A 14,720-nucleotide genomic window follows, 5' to 3' on the forward strand; every position below is an offset into this window, starting at 1 on the left:
GTTTATGGTCATTGTATTATAAAAACTCTAGCCTGGAAGCTGTCAGCCCTTGCTTTTATAAATACAAAATAAAAAAAAAACATACACAAACCAAGTCCTACTGAAAATAGCACAGTGCACAACTTTCCACTTACCAAAACTGTTACACTTCTTGAAGATGTTCTGCTTTCTGATTTCCCAGAAGGCAAAAATCGTCTTGACTACTGACGGTAGCAAAACCAGTTCATAAGAGAATACTGAACCATAGAAACATAGACTCGGATAACAGAAAAGAACCATTTGGCCTATCTCGTCTGACCATTTTTCCTGATGTAAGACTCAGCTCTTAATCAGTCATTGATCTTATTTTAGATTAAGGGTAGTTTAATGCCTATACCATGGATTTTAAAATCCACTGTAAAAGCCTCAACAATCTCTGCTGGGCGGCTATTCCACTTATCTACCACCTTCTCCGTAAAGTAAATGTTCATTAAATTGTATCTAAGCTTCTGAGCCTTTAGTGTTTGCATTATAACCCCTTGTTCAAACATTTTTCTCCTTTGAAATAAACTTCCATCCTGTACTTTTTATGTATTTAAATGTTTCTACCACATCTCACCCTTCTCTTCCTTTCTCCTTAACTGAGAGTGAATACAGTTACTTTGAGGGGTCTTAAGCACAGTTCTCTGGGGCAATAAGGGGCATGTACACTAATTTTTGGCAAACTGTTTATTTACATGTGAAAAACACCAAAACAATAACATAAAAATAAAGTTCTTTGGTGAATCTAACTGACCAACTATCCATAAGTATACAAAAAGCAAAAACTGTCTGCGCTTCTTACCCTAATAAAGTTGGCAACAAATATATAAACATAATATAAATGAGAGGTTTATATTTTTTCTTTTCCCTGTTTGCACATATTTGAGGTTGTTGGTTCCTCATTAGTCTGGTTGCAGCTTGCTGTCCAGGGGTTAATAGGGAGGAGGTTTAATTGCACCTCCCCCAAAACATTAATAAGGTTTTGGTAGCAGTATAAACTGCTTTGTGTGCCCACTATGTAGGAGGTGAGAATAGGTTCTCACCCTATTGAGAGTGTGCCTTGACGTGGCGGGTGAGCTTAATTATGCTTTGGCCAATTCATATAACCAAAACCTCTCATTTATATTACGTTTATATATTTGTTGCCAACTTTATTAGGGTAAGAAGCACAGACAGTTTTTGCTTTTTGTATACATTGTACAGCCAATACACTGTTTTTGCAGCATGCTTACACCTGTTTGGTAGGCCTCGTATTATACATTTGTATTATTTGAGCCTGTGACTAGCTTAGCGCACCGACATTTTTTCTTTTCCCTGTTTGCAACTATCCATTTCTATTTCTATTATCAATCAAAATAATAGCATGTTTAAATAAGGATGGGAATATGCTAGAGGAAAGAGAGGTTAAGAATATTGGCTACGGTTGGGGTAAGGATGTCAGAAAGAGATGATAGGAGATGTGAAGGTACAGGGTCAAGGGGGCAGGTGGGAGGACGAGAGAACCTCAGAAACTTCAGCTAGAGTGACTGCGACTGAAGCACTTGAGGATGGCCTGTGAGAGGAGGGAGGTAGAGGAGCATGTAAAATACTGGTCGTGTGACAACCCTATCACACATACAAGATATGTGTTTGTTGATCCAACTGGTTGGTGAAAACAAAAGATTATTTTTGGGGGCAATCTTTCAGAATTACAGGCAATTCATAGTCCATGTCTTGAAGGCCAATATTACAAGATCTCATTAATGTTCTGTTCTCAAGACTTTGTTGCTGGTTCTTTACTTTGTCTTCCTGAAAATACATATTTCATTTTACAATCAAGGATTTCCTGGTCGAAGATCCAGAACCTGCTGTAAATATGCATGGAGGGAGGAGAACTATGGCATGTCATAGAAAGAAATGCCATCGGAAGCAATATTCTAACATCTTTAATGTTTCACCAGCTATCATGTTCTCTTTTACACCTATCTACCGAGTTTCTTCATACATTCTCTGCCCCAGTATTGTGTCCCCAATACACTAGTTTTCCTGACTTATCACTTCTCTAGCAATTTTAGTCCCCCATGCCCCAAAGCAGAATACCCCAGAGGCCCCTCCGGCTCTCTTCTTTGCTCCAGTGCAGCAGACCTGGGCATTTTGTGGTACGTGCCTCTATCTGCACTCCCAGCTCGCCAACTCGTCCTGTTTTTAGTTCCTGCAAGGGTCTGCATTTACACATAGGTCTGAGTCAGGGACACGACTTGCTGGATATCTGACTTCTTTTTTAGTTAGTCTACTGGCTTTTACTTTTCACAAAATAACAGTGCAAATCTGAAATGTACCTGTCAGGACCCCGGGCCAGCAGGTCAGGTGGATCCCTGACAGTACCAACTCAATATTGATTGTAAAAGAAAGTGACTAAACATTAAAAACTAGTTAAAATGTAGCCACCCCTGACATAGTTTGTGCATAATGCAAATGTCTCATATACTTGATACGAAAAAAGTCAAAGGCTAATAGATTAAAATATTTAAACAAGCTGAAGGATGATATTACATTTTCTTGAAGGTAACTCGTGTTTGATGATTAAATCTGATTAAATTAATCTTGGGTGTGTAGAAAAAATGTAGGTTAACGAGCAATAAAAATAATTATACGTAAAGACTCATTCTTTATTTTTATTACATTAACTTTGTAGACTTTACAGTTGGCACCTACAGTTTTTTTTTTGTTGCTATTTTCCTGATACCAGTTTGCCCAGATATATATACCATATGAACAAAAGTATTGAGACACTTGACCATTACAACAACAGGGTCCTTGATGACATTGTTTTCTAAATACATAGACATCGATATGTAGTTGGCACCCCCTTTGCAGCTATGACAGCTTCCACTCTTCTGGCTTATGGAATGTTTATGTGGGAAATTTAACCCATTCTAAATTTGTCAGGTCAGGCACTGATGTTGGGTGAGAAAGCCTGTCTCGCAATCTCCTTTCCAGTCCAAAGCATTTATATACTGTCTATATAACTACAGTATATATAACTATAACTGTATATAAATTATATATTGCCCTCCATTAATATTGGCACCCTTGGTAAATATGAGCAAAGAATGGTGTGAACAATTGTCTTTATTGTTTAACCCTTTGATCTTTTCTTCATAAAATACACAAAAATACTCTGCTCTCATGCATATCAAACAATTGCAAACACAACACAGGTTAATTTAAAAAATGGTTAATATATGTGTGGCACAATTATTGGCACCCCTATGAATTCATAATAAAATGTAAAGTAAAATATATTTGAAGTATGCTGTATTCCCATTGATATTTTACATTTTTTAGTACAACTGGGTGACTAGAAACAGGAAATTGTTCCACCTTGACTTCACAGGGGCATAAATATCAGGTAACAAAGGCCAAATTCCCTTAGCCATTCATCACAATGGGCAAGACCAAGAAATATAGCTGTAATGTGTGACAAAAGGTTGTTGAGCTTCACAAAATGGGAAATGGCTAAAAGAAAATAGCAAAAGCATTGAAAATGCACATTTTCACCGTTAGAGCAATAATTAAGAAGTTCCAGCCAACTAGAAATGCTATGAATCAAGCCAGAAGGGGGCATGTGTCTAGATTGTCTCAACACACTGTGAAGAGGATAGCAAGAGTGGCCAAAAAATATCTCCAAGGACCTGCAGATGTTAGCTGCGTCTTGGGTTCACAAAGTCTACAATCCGATGTTACCTACATCACCACAAGTTGTTTGGAAGTGTTTCAAGAAAAAAGCCTCTACTCAGTTTGCCACACTCTACTGGAACTTCAAAATCGAGCTTTTTGGCCCCAGAGGTTGGTTTGGCACACAGAGCGGTAGCCATATGGAAAAAGTACCTCATGTCCACAGTTAAATATGGTGGTGGCTTAATGTTTTGAGGCTGTTTTTGAAAAAAAAACAAGGCATTTTGTTACGATTCATGGCATAATGGACTCTTTCAACATATATTAAAAGAACACCTGACTGCCTCTGACAAAAAGCTTAATTGGTTCTTCCAGCAGGATAATGATCCAAAACATACATCAAAATCAACATAAACATGGTTTACTGACCACAACATCAAGGTCCTACCATGGCCATCCCAGTCCACTGACTTGAACCCCATAGAAAACCTGAGAGGTCCACCAATGTTGACTCTAAATTTGAAGGATCTGGAGAGATTCTGTATGGAGGAATGGTCTCAGATCCCTTAACATTATAAGAGAAGATCGAGACTATTAGAAAAGACCTCTTTTCTTTACAGCTCCCTCCTACACCACTCACAACCACTCTCTCCACTCCTCCCATACTAACTGCCTTACAATCCCCTACAACCGAAGACGAGATAGCCACTCTTCTTTCTTCCTCTCACCCAACAACCTGTCCCCTTGACCCCATCCCATCACACCTCACAACGTCTCTATGTCCATCCCTTGGTCCATCACTTACCCACCTATTTAATCTTTCTCTATCATCTGGAACTGTACCATCTGCCTTCAAGCATGCGCTAATCACACCCATTCTAAAGAATCCTTCCTCAGATCTCATCTGTTTGACTAACTACCGTCCTATCTCTCTACTTCCTTTTACATCTAAGCTGCTTGAATGGATTGTGTACAATCGCCTTACTAACTTCCTCTCCTCTAATTCCCTCCTTGACCCTCTACAGTCTGGTTTCAAACCCCTTCACTCTACTGAAACAGCTCTAACAAAAGTCTCCAGTGACTTGCTCTCTGCCAAAGCAAAAGGTCACTTCTCTATTCTAATACTACTGGATCTCTCTGCTGCTTTTGATACTGTTGATCACCACCTTCTTCTAGACTCGCTTCTATAGGCATTCGAGATACAGCTCTCTCCTGGATCTCCTCATATCTGTCTTACCGTTCCTTCTCTGTCAACTTCTCTGGCAAGACATCATCGCCCCTTCCACTTTCGGTTGACGTCCCCCAAGTTTCAGTCCTTGGCCCTCTGCTCTTCTCTCTTTATACTTCATCTCTTGGGAAACTCATCAACTCATTTGGCCTCCAGTATCACCTATATGCAGATGATACCCAAATCTACCTGTCTTCTCCTGATCTCTCTCCATCTCTCATGTCCCGTATCACCAATTGCTTGTCTGCTATTTCTTCATGGATGTCACAACGCTACCTGAAACTTAATCTTTCTAAAACTGAACTCATTATCTTCCCTCCATCTCCACTCCACTCCACTACCTGAATTATCTATCACCATTAACAACACGAATATCTCTCCTACTAACCAGGCCTGATGCCTTGGGGTCATCCTTGACTCAAACCTCTCCTTCATCCCTCACATTCAGAGAAGCATACCATCTTAGCTGCTAGAACTTCCTTGTCATTGATACAACCACCACACTACCTATCACCCTTTCTCTATGCCTTATGTTTGTTACCCCATTTCCCTCTAGATTGTAAGCTTGCGAGCAGGGCCCTCTCCACCGAATGTATCGGTTTGTCTTAGTCTGTCAATTCTTGTCTTGTCATATCCCTTGAATTTATGTATTGTATTAAGCGCTGCGTAAACTGTTGGCGCTATATAAATAAAAGATAATAATAAGAGCTGTTATCAAAGCACAATGTGTCCACTGGTTGCCAGCTTTCTCATATTTACCAAGGGTGCCAATATTAGTGGAGGGCACTGTATGTATCAAGCTACATTTTTTTGGGTCCTTGAATGTTAAATTATATGAGGTGAAGTGGATTAATAGTTATTATTTTCAGACTAAATGTAAAAAAAATAATAATACTGTTAGAAATATGCCATCATAATGGACATCAAGCCAGGAATGCATTGATTGTTTTGTAAAACCAATTACTTGGTGTGCAGATCCGCATATCAGATTTGGTATGAATCACAAAACACTCTAAAAATAGGATAATTAAAGCAGGTATATGACACATGATAAAACGAGTAACTATACATTTATATTAATTAACTAGAGCAGCACTAAAACTTGGTGCATACACTGTACATACAGTAGAACAATTAAATGTGTATTTGTAGTTGTTTATTGCACTTAATAAGATGAACAACACTGTTGTTTTTATTTTTACATGTCTGTCTAGTTTTTATCACTCGAACACACAAAGAAGATAGACAGTAACGGGGAGTGTAGCATGATTGCTCTTGCAATGACCAAAAGTGCAATAAAAATGTTCTGAATAACAAGCAATTTTGGTACAAAGTAGTACTAGTGATGCAATTATCAAAGAAATTATCAGAATGTTTCTGCACTTCCCTATATATATATATATATATATATATATATATATATATATATATATATATATATATATATATAAAATAGTCTGTGTCTTCTGCTGGAAACCTTTATACATTCCCTAATTTCATGAATTATTATTTTTTAAGTATGTTCCAAAGCCTCACTGTGCCTGTGTTTTTAGTGGAAATGATATGCAGGACTCCTAATAAGCCTTCTCGTTACCAGTACTTTAGCCTGATAGGTTTTTATGTCCTGAATCAGGAAATGAACTGGAAGCAAAAAAAAAAATAAGAAAAATACTGAAATAAAGATCAAGGGGGCTGGTGTTAGAGTCTTTTAAAGATGACTATACAAAAACATTGACCTCAAATGATTCTACAGTTCAATGGAACAGATTCGGGAGATCTCTGATGTCTCCAACCAGCCCATGATCGCTTTTGCAGTTGAAAAGTGTGTAGGTTAAGTGAGTGAGGTTTTTATATTCACTGTATTATTAACATTATTAATATATTTCTGAGTTAGCCTTTATCTTGTCAATGTTTCATGATTACCCTGCATTAAGTTGTCATTGTAAACAGATATTCTTAATGGTATTAATTTGGAAATAACTATAATATCCCTGAATACAATGAAAACAGTAACAGCTTATGTTTGCCAAAAAATTATAAGCAAAGCACTATTTATTGTAATATATATATATATACTGCTTAAATATTTTCATACATTGAATGTACATTATCTCTGTAATATAAATTCATAGATAATGATTTTTTTTGCTATAATGGCTGATACATTTGATTGAGTTGCCTGTTGTGATTTTATGTAATCACATAGGGAGATATTGACCCCCAGATGCATATACTATCCAATATATATATATATATATATATATATATATATATATATATATATATATATATATATATATATATATATATATATATATACCAAACAATAGGGCTGCCCATGGCCCCTTTACAATAATAGGTGGCCCTGACAGCCTTTCTATAGCTGACCTGTTATGCCCTGCAGCGGTCTGTTCTGGTCTCTGACCAGACCTTGGTTTCTCCTCCACATCTTATTGGTCATATTGGGTACTGCTTTTGTGTTTTGATTAAGGAGTTCATAACATCAGTATAGCCTTGCTGAAAGTAGGGTGCTGGCATCACCAGTGTCCACAACACCAAGCTTTCCTCTGCTACTCCTCTCACTAACTCTTATACACCACTAACCCAAGGCTTACACATGATGATAACACCATCCACCGACACTCACTCATCCTAACGCCACATGCTAACAGCCACCCACACACAATTGATAACTAACATACTCATAGTAACATCATACAGTAATACACATGCACATAAATACACTCATTCTAGCACCATAAACGTATACATTATTATTATTTATTTATTGTTTGATATAGTGCCATCATATTCTGCAGCACTGTAGAATGGGTAAACAGGATACAACAAGTAGTATATAACATAATAATTTGACAATCGCTCTAACCCTATGCACATACACATCATTTTTGTCTCACTTTCTTCCTCTACCTCTCTCCCAATATAAGTGTAGCCCCTACATCTCTCTCCTGCTCAGTGTGTGAGCTGCCACTTGACAACTGCTTGCGTCTCACTTAACAGAGCTGGGCACCTCACTTCCTTAAGTGCACTGGTGCCATTGGGGAGCCATTGATATCACACATGTGAGTTCTGGGCAGCAGGACACATCCCTTGCTAGTAGGAGTTGGGCAGTAGGAAAGAGGCAAGTGCATAGGGGATTCTGGAGAATCACTCAATGCCTTTGCAACAGGAAGGGTATGATAATTTGAAAAGGACACTCAGCAAGGATATTTACAGTACACTTAATGGCAGCAGAGTCCCTTTAACTTTGACTTTGTTAGCGGCTCTTGACGGTGGATGTTACATGATATGCATGCTAAACTAGCTGTACTAACTTTTGGTGCAAGCAATAAAATGTTACCCTGTGATAAAATACAGGCTTTCGGGAAATAAGTACCAGGGGTCCAGAGTCTACCATTATATGCCAGATGAGTAACATACTGTATGCCATTAGTAAAGGCTATTTGTTCCTAGTCATGGAATATATGCATGTTTTCAGGGTGAATATATTGATTTCTGTCCAGTTTGACACATTTGATGTCACTCAGGGATGTAATCAATAATACTCTCTGTGCAACCTTGCCAATAAATTGGGAGGTGTTGCTCCAAAGCAACTAGAGGGATCACTAGGAATCTATCATGCCTATTTTATGTAATATTCCTAATGAATGCCATACTGTATTTAGATTTGATAACATCGGCCATTTTAATGGTAAATTATATAGATTTCAAAAGTACTATTTACTTTTCTTTATTTTAGGATCACCCAGTTGTTTGTGAATATGTGCATATCTAAAGCAGACATAACAGAAGGCAATGGATGTAATTGTTATAGTACTGGGAATTATCTGTTTTTCAACCACTGCCTATTTTTATTCCCTTTTGTGAGTTAATAGAGTTAGCAAGACTGAGCTGCCATAAAGAAATGAATGTGAGTTCGGAACTTGTCAATATATAGTTATATTCGCAGTACCGGGAATGATGCTGGATGAAATTAGCTGCATGGGTGGGCCAGCTGGACACATCAACCTTCATAACGCCAGATGAAAAGAAAACGCATTGCACCACATCCATCAAAATATTAACGGTTTAGGATTTCTACTTTCATGCTTGTTTTCCTAATTTAGCATAATAATCCTAAAGAAAAGATCTAGATAGTCTCCAAATCCATTATACGTCATTAAAGGTATCATCTTTACCAAATTTGCTTGCTCTCTTTCCATGGCGGTACAACTCTATCACAGTAATAGTATGGATATACTGTCAAAATACACACAAATACACATAGACTGCCCTTACAAATGCCTGCTGTACAATCAGGGAAAAGAAAAAATGTCGGTGCGCTAAGCTAGTCACAGGCTCAATTAATACAAATGTGTAATACGAGGCCTACCAAACAGGTGTAAGCATGCTGCAAGAAACAGTGTGTTGGCTGTACAATGTATACAAAAAACAAAAACTGTCTGCGCTTCTTACCCTAATAAAGTTGGCAACAAATATATAAACATAATATAAATGAGAGGTTTTGGTTATATGAATTGGCCAAAGCATAATTAAGCTCACCCGCCACGTCAAGGCACACTCTCAATAGGGTGAGAACCTACTCTCACCTCCTACATAGTGGGCACACAAAGCAGTTTATACTGCTACCAAAACCTTATTAATGTGTTGTGGGAGGTGCAATTAAACCTCCTACCCTATTAACCCCTGGACAGCAAGCTGCAACCAGACTGATGAGGAGCCAACAACCTCAAATATGTGCAAACAGGGAAAAGAAAAAATGCCGGTGCGCTAAGCTAGTCACAGGCTCAATTAATACAAATGTGTAATACTAGGCCTACCAAACAGGTGTAAGCATGCTGCAAGAAACAGTGTGTTGGCCAATTCATATAACCAAAACCTCTCATTTATATTATGTTTATATATTTGTTGCCAACTTTATTAGGGTAAGAAGCGCAGACAGTTTTTGTTTTTTGCCTGCTGTACAATGTCCGTCCTAAGATAATTTTGAGTGTTTAGTTGAGAATGCTGATCTACCATTAGCCAAACTGCTTGTCATGACCATACCTGGGAACTGACCCGGAGATTGCTTGGTGAGCGCTGCTCCCCCGGTTCTCCGGGTTGCGGGAGCGGGGTCTTGACATGCCCCGCTAATTTTTCCTTTAAGAAAAGTTGTTCTTAGTTGTTCAGAAGTTCGCAGGTATGCTCATGACACCCTTAATCTAGGCCAGTAAGGGACAAAAATATATGGGAAAAGTGGCCTTATTTTACAGGAACATAACCAAACAGGAGCAAGTGGCAATTGTCACCTCCCGCGGCGATAACTAGGTGTGTCAAAGCAGTCTCGCTGGGCTTAATTTATTAGTGTCACAAAAGAGTATTAGGTCACAAGACCCCATGCAAGGAACTGCAGTAAAGGACTGTACATTTCTGCCAAGATCTTCCTCTAGATCCACCCATGGGATATTGTGGGACATGGAAGACATTTGGCTTCAGAGCCCATCTCTAGAGGATAGTTCTTTTAACCATTCACTGTTTCTTTTACTTTTTTTTATTTCTGTTCTACTCTTAGAGGCAGGGAAAATTGATGCTTAAGTTGGTGTAGCCAAAGTTCTCAGCTGCTTTTGTTAAGGCCAGGGATCCTTCTCCTGAAAGCTAAGCTCTCATCTGTCCTTGGGTGCCTTATAGCATTAAAAATTCACCTTAGTACACCTAAGTCAATATAGACAATAATTAAGGATTTAATGAAGGGGGCCAGGAGAGGCTATATACAGTTCACATATGCTACCAAGAGCACTGGATGCAATTCTTGTTAAATGATGCTATGATTACAATTTGGAGCAGAAAAAAGTATCACCATATCTGCTGAATAATAACTGAACTGAACAGAATAACTGCAGAAATAAAAAATAGTTATGTGTTTCCGTGTTACAACAGAGAAATATCTCAGCTGGATCAGAAAAATCACTTTTCTGCCACTCATTAAAGAAAAAGTAAAGGCCATGTACCATGTTCTCGAACTCGTGCTTATGCCTGTGTCAAATGTCAGAATTGTGCTAATCAATTATCACATTCTTGTGGATGGGAACATCAAAACATTTCTGAGTAAAGGATAATAGAACAAATTAAACTCATCACAAATGAAACTGGATTATGTATGGGAGTACACATTGTGGGTCATATTTAATCAAAGCCCTGACTTATTTGCTTGATTATCAAGCAGCAAGATTAACAGATCTCAACAGAGCCTAAACATAAAATGATAGAGAGGCATTTGAAATGGTGCTAATGGGGGGAACAAGGGCTTTATACACCCCTGAACCTGCTGTAAGTTGTACCTGTTGTGGTCTACAGCCAGACAGTCATATTGTTCAAACGACACTATATAAAAAACAAAATACTGTCTGCGCTTCTCACCCTAATAAAGTTGGCAACAAATATATAAACATAATATAAATGAGAGGTTTTGGTTATATGAATTGGCCAAAGCATAATTAAGCTCACCCGCCACGTCAAGACACACTCTCAATGGGGTGAGAACCTACTCTCACCTCCTACATAGTGGGCACACAAAGCAGTTTATACTGCTACCAAAAGCCTTGTATTATTTGAGCCTGAGACTAGCTTAGCGCACCAACATTTTTTCTTTTCCCTAAACGACACTATATGACCAGAAGTATGTGGACATCCCTCTTAATTATTGAATTTAGGTGTTTCAGTCACATCCATTGCTAACAATTGTATAAAATCAAGCAAATAGGCAGCCATCTCCATTGACAAACATTGGCAGTAGAATGGCTTGTACTGAAGAGCTCAGCGACTTTAAACATAGCATTGTCAAAGTATGTCACCTTTGCTAAAGTCAGTTCATGAAATTTCTGCCCTGCTAGATCTGCACTGTAAATGCTTTTATTGTGAAGTGGAAGCCTCTAGGAGTAACAGAAGCAGTAGACAATGCATGCTCACTGAGTGGGGCAGCTAAGTGCTGTAGCATGTGAATAAATAGCTTGAAAGCAACATCAGCACAATCATTGGTTTCCATGGCCAAAGAAGGTCACCATGCACAAGGCCGAGCAACACTGCCACTGGACTCTGAAGCAGTGGAAACATTCTCTGGAGCGATTAGTCACTCTCCGCTTTGTGGAAGTCTAATGGACAAATTTGGGTTTGATGCCAGAACATTGCCTTCTGAAATGTATAGCGCCTGCTGTAAAGTGTGACAAAGGCGGGATAATGGCCTGGGCTGTTTCTAAGGGTTTGGGCTAGGCTACTTAGTTTTAGTGAAGGGCAATGTTAGTGCTACAGCATACAAAGACAATATATACTTCCAAGTTTTTGGCACCAATTTGTGGAAGGCCCTTTTCTGTTCCAGCATGACTGTACCCCTGTGCACAAAACAAAAAAAAAGGTCCATAAAGACGTGGTTTGAAGACTTAGTGTGGAGAAACTGAAGAGGCCTGCACAGAGCCCTGACCTTAAGCCCATTGAATGAATTAGAATGTCAATTGTGAGCAAGGTCTTCTTGTCCGACATCAGTACCTGACCTCACAAAAGCCCTCCAAAATGTTGTGGAAAGAATTCCCAGAAGAGTGGGCGCTGTTACAGCTACAGAGGTTGGACCAACTCCTTATGGGATGTCCCACAAGCGGATGTAGGTGTGACAGTTAGGTGTCCACATACTTTTGGTCACATGGTGCATGTTTAGCGGCTACCTAGTTAATGTTAATCTTTAGGACAAGCGTGCATGTGGATCTATGGTAGTTGTCATCCTATTTTCATGAGATTCCCTTTTAGAGCTGAGAACTGCTAGTACATACTGTGAACCATCTAGTCCTAGCACAACCATTTGAATGTAAGAACCAAATTAAATTGTGTCACTCTTTATTTAAATACAAAATCATCAATATTTATAGACTGGAAAGACGAGAAAGAGGAGATATAAACATTTAAATACACAGAGGGATTTAACAAAGTACAGTAGAGAAGATTAAATTAAGGGAAAAAGGTTGGAACAAGAGAGGATGGTAGATAAGGGCAACAGACTCCTAGCAGAAAGGGTAGAAGCTAAACAGAGTATGGGATAAGCATAAAGTTATCCTGAATCTAAGAAGAGATCAAGGCCCGATTAAGGTCTGCCTGTCTCTTTACAATAGGAAAAATGGGCAGCCTAGGTGGACCAGGTGGTTCTTATCTGCCATCAAATTCTATGTTTTAATGCTCATCCTGCTAACTTCTGTTTCAAATTGTTATGCAACTTTGCTTTAATCATGTTATTTTATTTTTTTTAAAGGAGGGACTTAGGGGCACAGTCCATATTCCTTGTTGCTATTATTGCAAAACTCATTATACTAATGAAGCCTGCAGAGGCCAAAGTGTAATTCTCTAGCTGTTGGTTCTCATGGTGTATACAATAGGGTCTTGAAATTATTCCAGTGACCCAAAGGGGCATTGTTTGTGAAAAAAAGATAACATTTTTGCAAATTACAGTTGCCCAGAGAGTGCATTAACTTCTTTTTTACGTTGCTAGCGCTGAAATCTTCAAGAGTGCTTATCTATCCACCAGTCAAGCTTGTAAACAGGTTTTGTTTCACCGTAATATTGTACACCCACCGTGTCCTCAGTAGAACAGCCGGGAAAAATCCTCTGTGACATCGCTGCTCTGTAAATCCTTGAGCTACTTAAATGATCATGAGAAGTGCTGCTTTGCATCAGATTAGGGCTGGGGAAACTTGTGTACAAGTTAGGGGCAAGACAAACAAAGCTCAGAAGAAAATTCCCTATAGAGATCAATACAAAATGGCCGAAAAGTTGGGGTGAAGATCGAAAAATCTCGAAGTCATGGCTGCCCGGCTCCTGGGATTTGTAAAGCCCTGTGTTAAATGACAGAATTATGAATGATCTCCCCAGTAGATATTAAACTGTTTACCTAATATACAGAATGCTTTTTTGCCCATTGCTTGTGAATTTAAGGGAGGGTGTGGGAGTTTGACTAGTGTTCAATGCCTCTACTAAATAATAGACTTGATATTCCTTACTTCATACACTTACTGTTTAGTGTATGGTCATTGTGGGCTATGTAAAAAGACTGTGTGATATTTCTGCCAGATTTATAAATTGCATACGTACTTAAAAATGGATTTCCTAAAATTCATCTGCTATCCATGTGCTTCTTGTATATACACACATTAAAATGTTTGCTAAAATAAATCAGTTTTTTTTTCTATGATGCACAAAAAAATATATGCATCCTCATATAATACAAAAGGTAATACTATTCTTAGAGATGTTTATGCAATGTAAATAGCTAATCAATATGACCATATAATCTTTAAATCAAATAGAATCCCTTCAAAGGAGAAGAAACAACCAATAATGTCTCTACTGACATAATGCTGAGTGTACCTATAATGTTAACAGATCTATTTTAAGCATCCTTTCAACAGTTTTTTTTTAAATATTACATAGAAACATAGAAAGTGACAGCAGATAAGAACTATTAGGCCCATCCAGTCTGCCCGACCTCTGAGTACTTTCCTTAATACCTGCCTTTATCCTATATCTAGCTTGGCCTTATGCCTATCCCATGCTTGCTTAAATGTCTTTACTGTATTAATATCTACCACTTCTGCCCTTTCGGTAAAGTAATATTTCATGATGTTACCATTAAACCTTTGCCCCTCTAGCTTATGACTATGTCTGCTTTTTGTGGTAGTATTTCTCCTTTTAAATTAACTCTCTTCCTTTATCTTGTTGATTCCCTTTAAGTATTTAAATGTTTCTATCATATCCCCCTGTCACGTCTTTCTTCCAGGCT

Source organism: Spea bombifrons, chromosome 2 (assembly GCF_027358695.1).
Source record: "Spea bombifrons isolate aSpeBom1 chromosome 2, aSpeBom1.2.pri, whole genome shotgun sequence".
Lineage (NCBI taxonomy): Eukaryota > Metazoa > Chordata > Amphibia > Anura > Pelobatidae > Spea > Spea bombifrons.